This window comes from Ranitomeya variabilis, chromosome 4 (assembly GCF_051348905.1).
Source record: "Ranitomeya variabilis isolate aRanVar5 chromosome 4, aRanVar5.hap1, whole genome shotgun sequence".
NCBI classification, from domain to species: Eukaryota; Metazoa; Chordata; class Amphibia; order Anura; family Dendrobatidae; genus Ranitomeya; species Ranitomeya variabilis.
The window spans coordinates 256170410-256181987 of NC_135235.1; positions in this window are offsets into that span (position 1 = coordinate 256170410).

Genomic DNA, 11578 nt, shown 5'->3' on the forward strand with positions numbered 1-11578 from the left:
CCCAGGGACTTAGCACTGGCACCGGACGTAGCTGATGTCACTGGCATTCCCCGTTGCTGAAGTGCATCTGCCATGGGTTGTGGGAGATCCTGATCCCGAGGTGCCTCTGCCAGCTGGAGGCGTATAGCGCTCTCCTTTAATTGGGCAAATGTCAATTCAGGGTTCTTAAAAACAAGCATGCTCACATGCCCCCGGTGAGAAGGGGTGTAGAGTCCCTCAATAAATTGATCTCTTAGCAGTTTATCGGCTCCTGTGTTAAAAATGGGTTCAGCCAGTATAAGTGATTTAAGTAGGTTTAAGGCAAAATCTCTCACGCCCTCATTAGCTTTTTGTTTGCAATTAAAGAATCGTACTTTAGCTTTGCTGCTGGCAGTGGTTTCAAATGTAGCTTTTAATCCAGCAAATATGCATTCAACAGTACCTTTTAGATCAGTTGCCCATGCCGTGACTTCTCGCTTAGCATGGCCACTTAACTGCATCATCAGGAGACTAACACGCTGAGCTTCACCCACGGGGAACATATCAAAATGAGCCAGCATCTTTTCCCTGAAACCGTCAAGGGTATTAGGTTCACCTTCATACATTGGAAGCCACGGGCCACCCGGGGTATATGGCATCAACACCGGCATGATGGGCACCACTCCTTGCACTGCTGCGCTGCCAGGCTCTCTATCGACACTCTCTTTCAGCTGCATTAGCGTCGCCAGGTGCTGCGGCGTATCCGTGCTGCGACATACTGTACCCCCTTAGTTAATCCAGACCCCTCTGGTCCCAGCTTCCGTCTAGATAATGTAGATTCGTTCCTCTGTGCAGCAGGATGACAATGACACGCCCCCTGCTGCCTCTAACTGCCGCATGCTCTGTGATGGTGGATTTTGAAGTTTTTCAGTTAGACTGGGGCTTGGGTAATGACGTAGCTCGATTAACAGTTTTGTGCCTAACGATTATGAGATGATCACATCAGGGGATGGCAGCCATTTTTACCCCATTATAACCAATGAAGAAAAGTCACTTTCAATAGTTTTCAATGGGGAACGGGATTTTCTTTAACAAAGTCAATCTCCAAGATTTTTCATCCAAATTTTCACAGTTTCAGACTCCAATTACGGCACACAATACCCGGTGTACGGGCTGGCCCAATCCTGTTCGTGACGCCAGTTGTGACGCCCGTGAGACCGAGGTACCCAGCACCAGATCAATGAGGTCCGTCTCTTGAGGGGGATGTCACTAGTGGCTTGACCCGGTGCTGTGGCCTCAGGCGATGCACAGTGTAAGGGATATCATGAAGGAACAGGCACTTACTTGATCAGCAGCAGGTCCTCTCAGCTGTGATGACCCCGATCCTGGATCAATGGCTATTGTCCAAATGAAAGACTGAGGCGCTGAAACGTTTAACCAGTTTACTTCAACAAAAAGGGATTTGCAACCAATACTGTCACCGGAGTCTGTTTAAGAACTCTGAATTACTTTGACCCTGTCAGGATTTCCACCTCTTATTATGCGCAGTTTCTGTATGGCCCTGCTGCTGTTTGTGAACTGGCTGCCGACCCAATCTGTCTCTTCTGTGCTCTGGTTCGACGGACAACCCGAGCCCTTTTTGTCGGCTTACCCCCTCTGGGAGTACCGCTGAACTCTGTCTGTTGCTGCGTCTTACCCTGGTGAAGCTGATATCACCTCACTTCCTTCCGGTTGCTGTATTATATATAATGAATATAGCCACGGATTCGGTATCCGTCTCTGCGCCTATTCTGGGTAGAGAGTATTGCTACCCAGATCTCACAATGTCCTTTTTCTCTATTCCTCTTTTCCTACTATGGGTATCACGGGCCTATAATCCGTCATAGGGCTGTTAGGAGTTCAGTTATACGACCTCTCACTTTCAACTCCTCAACCCAACTGCCAGTCCTTTTCTCAGACCAGAATAGATCAAGGGGAGTCTCTGGAGCTCCCCCTTCTGGCCGGAGATGGTAGTGCAGTCTTGCTATTTTAATATTTGTATTTGGTGTCAATAACAATTTTTTGTGGCAAATACCCCTAGGGGCGCCACATATAGTTTCAGAAAAGTGGCAGCATTTGTAACGTAAACTAATTCACGGGAGAGTTTGCAATGCTTAAAGTAGACGAAGGAGTAATCAGCAAAAAATTGGATAGCTGCAGGCAGCAGAGATGGAACGACAACTTTTTTTTTTTATACAGAAGCTACACTCGGATTCAGGAGCTTTTGAAGTGCAAACTAATCTAGATAACAGTTAGTATTCTTACAGCAGATGAAGGGTTAATCAGGAGGTCTGAGCCGAAAATTAAGATACAGGTAGTAGAAACCACAGAAGTGTGCAGAGTAGACAGCTGGGAGAACGGATAAGGCTGCTGACAGTAACTGATTGCTACCTTACTCAAAATTCAGGACCAGAAGGTTGGGAGTTAGCCTTAAAACGCCTTTGGTGATGGTGTCATGGAGTTTGCTGGTCTCCCTGTGAAATCTGGTATGTATCACAGAAAAGGAAGGCAGCTATAAGAGAAGGCAGCAGGAGTTGGAGCTGGGACAGATGTGTGACAGGTGACTAAAGGGAACATAGAGGCATCTGGAGGGAAGGTATCTGGTTTTGGCTTAACAACTTTTCCCAATTTAGAACACATATATGCTCAGCCAAACCAAGCAGATATGTTAATGGTGACGTGAAGAAGAATAACTGCCTACAAACACATACTGCATCTAAAGAGTGGCCACCTTAAAAGGTGGATGCAGGTCTATTTTTTTTTATTTCGGTTGGCATAAAAGGCAGTCTGTTTGTAGTTTTGACCCCTCCAAACTGCTGATAGTTCTACATAAGTGACTGGTAGAGTAGCTGAAGCATACGTAGATGAAGATTGTATGACCAAAGAATGGCCTTGAGAAAGCGTATTCCCACATAAAACAGCAGTAAGGATGCGTTTCCTCCTGTACATCTGCTATCCATGAATAAAGAAATTGGAATAGACATTTGGTGAGTGCCATGGACCATATTCTTTGAAGTTGGTGCATATTTGTATGTATATTTCATCATCATTGTATATACACACACACATACATGCTTCTCACAAAATTAGAATATCATCAAAAAGTTAATTTATTTCAGTTCTTCAATACAAAAATTGAAAATCATATAGAGTAATTACAAACAGAGCGATCTATTTCAAGTGTTTATTTCTGTTAATGTTGATGATTATGCCTTACAGCCAATGAAAACCCCAAAGTCATTATCTCAGTAAATTAGAATACTTTATAACACCAGCTTGAAAAAGGACTTTAAAATCCGAAATGTTCCCTACTGAAATGTATGTTCACAAAATGCACTCAATACTTGGTCGTGGCTCCTTTTGCATCAATTACTCCATCAATGCGGCATGGCAGTGATCAGCCTGTGGCACTGCTTAGATGTTATGGAAGCCCAGGTTCCTTTGATAGCAGCCTTCAGCTCGTCTGCATTGTTGGGTCTGGTGTCTCATCTTCCTCTTGACAATACTCCATAGATTTTCTATGGGGTTAAGGTCAGGTGAGTTTGCTGCCAGTCAAGTACAGTGATACTGTTGTTTTTAAACCAGGTATTGGTACTTTTGGCAGTGTGGACAGGTGCCAATTCCTGCTGGAGAATGACATTTCCTTCTCCAAAAATTTTGTCGGCACAGCGAAGTATGAAGTGCTCTACAATTTCCTGGTAGACGGCTGTGCTGACTTTGATAAAATAGAGTGGACCTACACCAGCAGATGACATGGCTTCCCAAATAATCACTGATTGTGGAAACATCACTGATTGTGGAAACATCACACTAGATCTCCAGCAGCTTGGATTGTGGCCTCTCCACTCTTCCTCCAGACTCTGGGACCTTCATTTCCAAATGAAATGCAAAATTTACTTTCATCTGAAAATAACACCTTGGACCACTGAGCAACAGCCCAGTTCTTTTTCTCCTTGGCCCAGGTAAGATGCTTCTGGCGTTATTTATTGGACAAGGAATGTGACACTTGTCGCCCATGATACGTCTGGTCTGTGTGTGGTGGCTCTTTAAGCAGTGACTCCAGCAGCAGTCCACTCATTTTGAATCTCCCTCAAGTTTTTGAGTGGCTTTTTCTTCGCAATCCTTTCAAGGCTGCGGTTATCCCGACTGCTTGTGCACCTTATTCTACCACACTTTTTCCTTCCACTCAACTTTCCATTAATATGCTTGGATACAGCACTCTGAACAGCCAGCTTCTTTAGCAATGACGTTTTGTGGCTTACCCTCTGTCACGACTCCCGGGTATTACTGCTGCAGGGAGAGCTGCACACAGCAGCAAGGGAGCTGAGCAAAGTGCCGGGTTACTAACCAGGTAACAAACAGAAACTGAACCATGTGTCAGAGTGGGAGGTGGTCGGGGGTGGAGCCAGATGCCAGGGGGCAGGGAAGACGAAACACACAGGAGAGTAGTCAAACAAGCTAAGATCAGAACCAGGAGATCACAATGTACCAAAGGGGAGAGTCAGGGGATTGTCAGAAGAGAAGCCAGAGGTCAGAAATCCAAAAGAACAAATGAGCAGAGTAAAGCACGGAGAGCAAGGAACACAATTGCAAACCGAGCTCACACTCCAGGGGTCAGGCACACAGACAAGGTGAAAGTATAGCTGACAGGGAATCCTAGTCTGGAGTGTATAAATACCCCTCCCAGATCCAAAGGGAGGCCAGCAAAATAAACCCTGAGAGAACAGGACATTAACCATGTCCTATCCATGACAGTACCCCCCTCTTAACGGGGGCCACTGGACCCCCAGGCTTCTCAGGGTATCTGGCATGAAAAGCCCGCACCAGTCGATCAGCGTGCACAGAACTGGCCGGAACCCATGACTGATCCTCAAGAGAATATCCCTTCCAGTGGATTAGGTACTGAAGCCGACAGCGCACACACCGTGAATCAGTGACATGCCCTACCTCATTCTCCAGCTGACCCTCTACCAACACTGGCGGAACATTGTGCAGCACCCCAGAGTCCTGGTCGTTGCAGTACTGTGGCTCCGCCACTAAGGGGAGCTATAGTACGTCCGATGGCACTGAAGGAGTTCATGTTACCAGGTATCACAGACACCAATACATTTCACAGTCGGGTCACCAGGGGGAGCTAAGGGTTCTATTCATTAGGCCACTCCCCACCATTGTGGGTAAACTGGGGGTCAGGCAGGAAGTGAGTTCAGAAAGCTGACTGGGTTGGAACCAGGCAACACCTTGTGGCAGAGGGTGTTGTGGGGGAAGATTCGGTAGGGTCCCTGTCAGGGGTGGGATCCTGACAGAGGCCTGGCTACAAGAAGGAATGTAACGGGACCGTGCCTGCTCAGCATAGCGGCGGTGCCCAAGGAAGGATTAGAAGTGAGATAGATTGTGCTGAGTGAGAAACGAGATCAAAGCAAGAAGGAGAATACCAGTAGGAGTCGTGCTGTGAGACCGAGGCAACATCCTACTGAGGCGCATAACCGGCAGCCGGAACGCCGAGGGAGTATTACAATATTCAGCTTCAGGCAATACTCTAAACCAACGGCAGGACAGTCAGTCTAAGGCGGGCTGTCTCACCCAAATCACCTATGCAGTCTTGGGGGGCAACTTGTGGAGAGGGGCGACTCTAGGGTCCCGGAAGAGCTCCGAGCCTACCCGTCATACGGGTGCCGTCCTAACCGCAACATCAGGGAGGGACGGAGGATTAGCAGAACATCATCTAATCGAGTTGTGAGGGAACTTAAGAAACGGACACAACAGTTGTGGGGACTTTCCGTAAGCACAGCAGGGAAGGACCGCAACACCTAGCGCTAGAAGGAAGGCACAGATTTCCACCTGTTAAGAGAACTCTGGAGGTGCCATTGGACCGGCCGGACTTGCGCAGCCTGGTTATCCGGATTCCGGACTGAGGACCCAGAGATCTTCAGTAAAGAGGTAAAGAGACTGCAACCTGGTGTCCTTGTTATTTACTGCACCGCACCACCACCACCACTACCACCATCCATATCTATTATTCACTGTACGCCCCTCGGCAGGGTCACGGACAGGGCCTAGCCACCGTGACAACCCCAGAGCAGAGACTCAGAGGCCCGGTACCGGGTGCCCCTCGGCCCTGCGGCAGTGGGGGCGCTACAACTTGGCGTCACGAACAGGATCTACTTAAGCCTGAAAAATCAGGTCATGTGTGCCTTGGAACTGTGATTTATTGTGCTTGGACTGTGATTTATTGTGCTTGGACTGTACTTTATTGCAAAGACTGTGTGTTGCCATTTACCGCCAAAAGTTCCCGCCAAAAGTCGCCGCCATTGCAGCGTCCCAGGGAGCGCGGAGGAAGAAGAGGGGCGTGCCATGGGAGGAGACTACCAAAGCGGCGCCAGAAGTAGCGACCGCCCCCTCCGACTCCTGCTGCGAGAGGACGACTTACCCAGCAGCCGAGGAGAACCGCCCCCTGACTTGCAACGGCGGGAACGAGGTGAAGGAGGAGCCCGACCTCGGAGAAATGGCGGAGCCAGGTGCATGCGTTGCCGCCGAATGCCCGACAGCGACGATGAGCAGCAAGTGCCCGAGCCACAGCGAGGTGATCCTGGCCTGCCCCTGCCCATCAGAGACGGACTTGCGTCCACCGCCGGTGAAAGACCTGAACTCCTTGGAGCCGCCAGTGGAGGAGCCGAGCTTACCTATCCCAGCCACGGAGCCATGGAGGGCGGAGCCACATCCAGAGACCACTCCGGAAGAGCCGTGGTCTGGGCTGCAGCCGATTCCAGTGTCCTTGTCAACGGACCGGAGCGACATCGGTGGAATCACAACAGGCGCAGGTATGGACGGCACCCCTACTCCCCCGGCCGATTCTGCTCTCCCGACCGATCCGGCTCCCCTGACCGATCCCGCTCCTGTGACCGCTCCTCACCCTTGCGGTACTTACCTGGGAACAGTATAAGCAATGTCTAATACAACACTGGAAAGATCGAGACGAGACCGAACAACATGACACACAACGTAGGAAGTCTGCGCACGGCAGGAAAGACGTGGTAAAGAGGGGAACTGTGCTGGCCTACCACCCGAAGAGGGGATGGGGCTTCATACAGGAACCGGGGCTACCAACTGATGTCTTTGTTACTAGTTACAACGTGAAAACTCCCTGCTGCAGTCGAGATGGTGACCCATTGCAAAGGGGGGATCAGGTGACTTACACTCGCCACCGGAATGCACAAGGATGGTGCGCTCGGAACGTACACCGGTGTGAGCCTGAGGGAGCGTCGCCTGTTGCCCCGATCATGACTGATCCAGAATTGCCAGATCTTGTTACTGGCACCACCGTACGCCTTGTAGCGGCTGCTGAACTTGCAAGCAGGATTAGCCTTCAAATCCAGACACCGGCTGATCTGATGGCATCTGAGAGACCAACTACCAGCACCGGTGCTGCATCGGCCGGGAACCAAAGACCATCCCCTACACTACAAGATTAAGTAAGCAGGAATGCTTTAATAAATGTAAATAGTTATTGTTCTACTGTTTTGCTGCTAAACCCGTTGAGGGTTAACTCTTAAAGGGATCCCTTTGTTGACCCGGGATCCCTATTGTTTTGTTTGCTTTTCCTACCTTCCCCTGTTATCAGGAACTGCCGCCATCATGAACAGTGCATGATACAAACTGCTTGTAAATAGTTTGCACCTTCTTAAAGGTGCTCCCTACTGGTTTTACTTAAAGAGAGACTCTTTGTGAAGATACCGCACCGGAGCTTTTGCTGAGTATGGACTGGTAGCTTGAGAAGATGTGCTACCTCATAAAGACTTGGTCCCCTCTTAAAGGGGATGTTCACGTATTGCGCTGATGAACCGTATTGCCTTAAGACAGTTGGGTGGCAATAATGTCTTGGAAAGAGAAAGTAATAATGTTGATATGAACACGTTAAATGTACCTAACTAGTTAAATGTGAAAAGTGTTTGATAATGTTGATGGAAGAACGAGGACAGGAAGTGAACCCGTAGGGGTTAGTGGTGAGTCCTCTTAGGAGCCAGATAGAGATGGCTCAGTGATTTCAAACTGAAGGTAAATGTTATGTTCTATACTGTGTATAGTAGTTGAAAAGGCAGTAGGCCTGGGCTGAAAGGGGCGGTCCTGTAAAGAAAGGAGAGGCAGTAGGTCTGGAGCCGTTAGGACAGGCGGTCCTGCAGATTTAAAGAAGGGGAATGAAGTTAATTGCCTTATAGTGTGTTATAAGAAGGTCTTTAGTGGATTCAGAGTGTACATCCTTAAAGGCAACGTTGAATTAATGTCTAAAAATTTTTGCACTTAGTAGAATACCCGGTTGGGTAAAGAGAGTTATTTATAGAAAAGTTATTTAAAAGTATTTAACCATGTTTGTAACGTTCAAGTGTCCTCACCTCCCATAAAGGGAAGCTCTGTTCAAGTATACTTATTGTTATTGCACTCAACAAAATTGTATGTCTTTTTGCTAACCTGTATTGTTGTTTTCTTCCCAGTCCAGGAGTACTGGATTTAACCGGGGGGGAGTGCAGCGCCCCAGAGTCCTGGTCATTGCAGTACTGTGGCTCCGCCACTAAGGGGAGCTATGGTACGTCCGATGGCACTGAAGGAGTTCATCTGACCAGGTATCACAGACACCAATACATTTCACAGTCGGGTCACCAGGGGGAGCTAAGGGTTCTATTCATTAGGCCACTCCCCACCATTGTGGGTAAACTGGGGGTCAGGCAGGAAGTGAGTTCAGAAAGCTGACTGGGTTGGAACCAGGCAACACCTTGTGGCAGAGGGTGTTGTGGGGGAAGATTCGGTAGGGTCCCTGTCAGGGGTGGGATCCTGACAGAGGCCTGGCTACAAGAAGGAACCGTGCCTGCTCAGCATAGCGGCGGTGCCCAAGGAAGGATTAGAAGCGAGATAGATTGTGCTGAGTGAGAAACGAGATCAAAGCAAGAAGGAGAATACCAGTAGGAGTCGTGCTGTGAGACCGAGGCAACATCCTACTGAGGCGCATAACCGGCGGCCGGAACGCCGAGGGAGTATTACAATATTCAGCTTCAGGCAATACTCTAAACCAACGGCAGGACAGTCAGTCTAAGGCGGGCTGTCTCACCCAAATCACCTATGCAGTCTTGGGGGGCAACTTGTGGAGAGGGGCGACTCTAGGGTCCCGGAAGAGCTCCGAGCCTACCCGTCATACGGGTGCCGTCCTAACCGCAACATCAGGGAGGGACGGAGGATTAGCAGAACATCATCTAATCGAGTTGTGAGGGAACTTAAGAAACGGACACAACAGTTGTGGGGACTTTCCGTAAGCACAGCAGGGAAGGACCGCAACACCTAGCGCTAGAAGGAAGGCACAGATTTCCACCTGTTAAGAGAACTCTGGAGGTGCCATTGGACCGGCCGGACTTGCGCAGCCTGGTTACCCGAATTCCGGACTGAGGACCCAGAGATCTTCAGTAAAGAGGTAAAGAGACTGCAACCTGGTGTCCTTGTTATTTACTGCACCGCACCACCACCACCACTACCACCATCCATATCTATTATTCACTGTATGCCCCTCGGCAGGGTCACGGACCGGGCCTAGCCACCGTGACAACCCCAGAGCAGAGACTCAGAGGCCCGGTACCGGGTGCCCCTCGGCCCTGCGGCAGTGGGGGCGCTACAATTGGATGAGGAATCTTCTCTAACTGTCCCCACGGGTTTTAATAGGGACCTGTGGAAGACACTAGATATTTTGAAGGAGGTGGTCAACTGTAATCTATAGACCACAGGGTTGAACCTCTACAATCTTGTATGGGCCTATAAACCTGGGGCCTAACTTCATAGAGGGTATCTTAAGTTTGATGTTACGGGTAGACAACCACACCTTCGCCCCCACAGCAAATGTAGGAGCTGACTCCCTCCTCCTGTCCGCAAAATGTTTGTACTTCTTCTGGGATTTGGAAATGTTCCCTTGAACCTCCCTCCAAAGGGTTCTGAACTGTTGCACCATACCCTCAGCACCAGGGCAACCAGAATCCATGCAGGAAAATTCTCCAAACTGCAGAACAAACCCATAATTGACCTGAAAGGGAGATTTACCAGTAAACTGATTAATACGACAGTTGAACGCAAATTCTGCCAAGGGCAATACCTCACACCAGTCCCACTGTCTGGAAGAGGCCAGGCATCTCAAACTTTGTTCCAAGAACTGATTTATGCGTTCAGTCTGTCCGTTGGATTCCGGGTGATAAGCAGAGGAGAAAGACAACAAAACCCCCCCAACTTCTTACAAAAAGCCCTCCAAAACCTTGCCACAAACTGCACACCCCTGTCAGACACCACATTCACAGGTACCCCATGCAACCGAACTACGTGCTGTATAAACAAGCGAGCCAAAGGTTTCAGTAGAAGGTAACGCAGGTAACAGCACAAAGTGGGCTTGCTTCGAAAACCGATCAACCACCATTCATACTACTGAGTTGCCCTTGGAAGAAGGAAGATTAGTGCTGGTTTATCCGGAAAAGATTAGTGCTGGTTTATACGGAATTTGCAAAGGTACCAATTCCCGGGCCGGCCGGACTGAGAGCTCTTAGAGTGAGCGCACAGCACACAAGTATTTACAAACCTTTTGATATCAATACCCATAGAGAGCCACCAAAAACTCCTAGCTACTGCCCCTTGGGTAGCTGCAATCCCAGGGTGAGCATTAACACAGAATCATTAAATTCTTGCAGGAGTGTGAGACGGAAATGTTCGTGTACAAACAATTTACCTGGGGGTTTATTCCTGGGAGCTTGTGCTTCCAAAATCTCTATAACTCATATGAGACTTCTGCCACAACCATTCCTGGTTGAAGAATGGAGGAAGAAGGTTCTGGAAGGGACACAGAATCAAAACTTCGGGATAAGGCATCCGCCTTTACATTTTTAGACCTTGGTCGGAAAGGAACGGTAAAATGAAAAATCGAGAGAAAAAAAATAGAAGTGCCCACCGAGCCTGTCTGGGGGGTCAATCTCTTAGCGGACTCGATATAGGCCAGGTTTTTATGATCAGTGATGACCGTAATGGGATGAACAGCCCCCTCCAGAAAATGCCTCCATTCTTCGAAGGCCAATTTAACTGCCAACAATTCCCTGTTGCCAATATCATAATGTCACAGCGCCGCTCCATTCCGTCGCACCTGCCGTGCTCTCCCCTGCTCCCTGGTATACTTAACTGTCCCGACGCGCTCCTCGTGTGTGCGCGCGCTTTCCGCTCTCCTCTCGTCCGGACTCGCCGCCGGTCCCTCGGTCTCGTCGGGTGCGCACCTCTCACTCCAACCCCTTCAGCGCACGCGCACTTCCTCGATCTGGTCTGCGGATGCTCCGTTCCTCCACTCTATGACTCTGGAGGATCCTGACCCGGAAGTACTGCAGCACGCAGCCTATTTAAGGGGGGTACTGTCACAGCGCCGCTCCGTGCCGTCGCACCTGCCACGCTCTCCCCTGCATACCTTCCTGTCCCGACGCGCTCCTGGTGTGTGCATGCACCTTCTGGTCTCCTCTTGTCCGGACTCGCCGCCGGTCCCTGGGTCTCGTAGGGTGCGCGTGCGCACCTCTCACTCCAATCC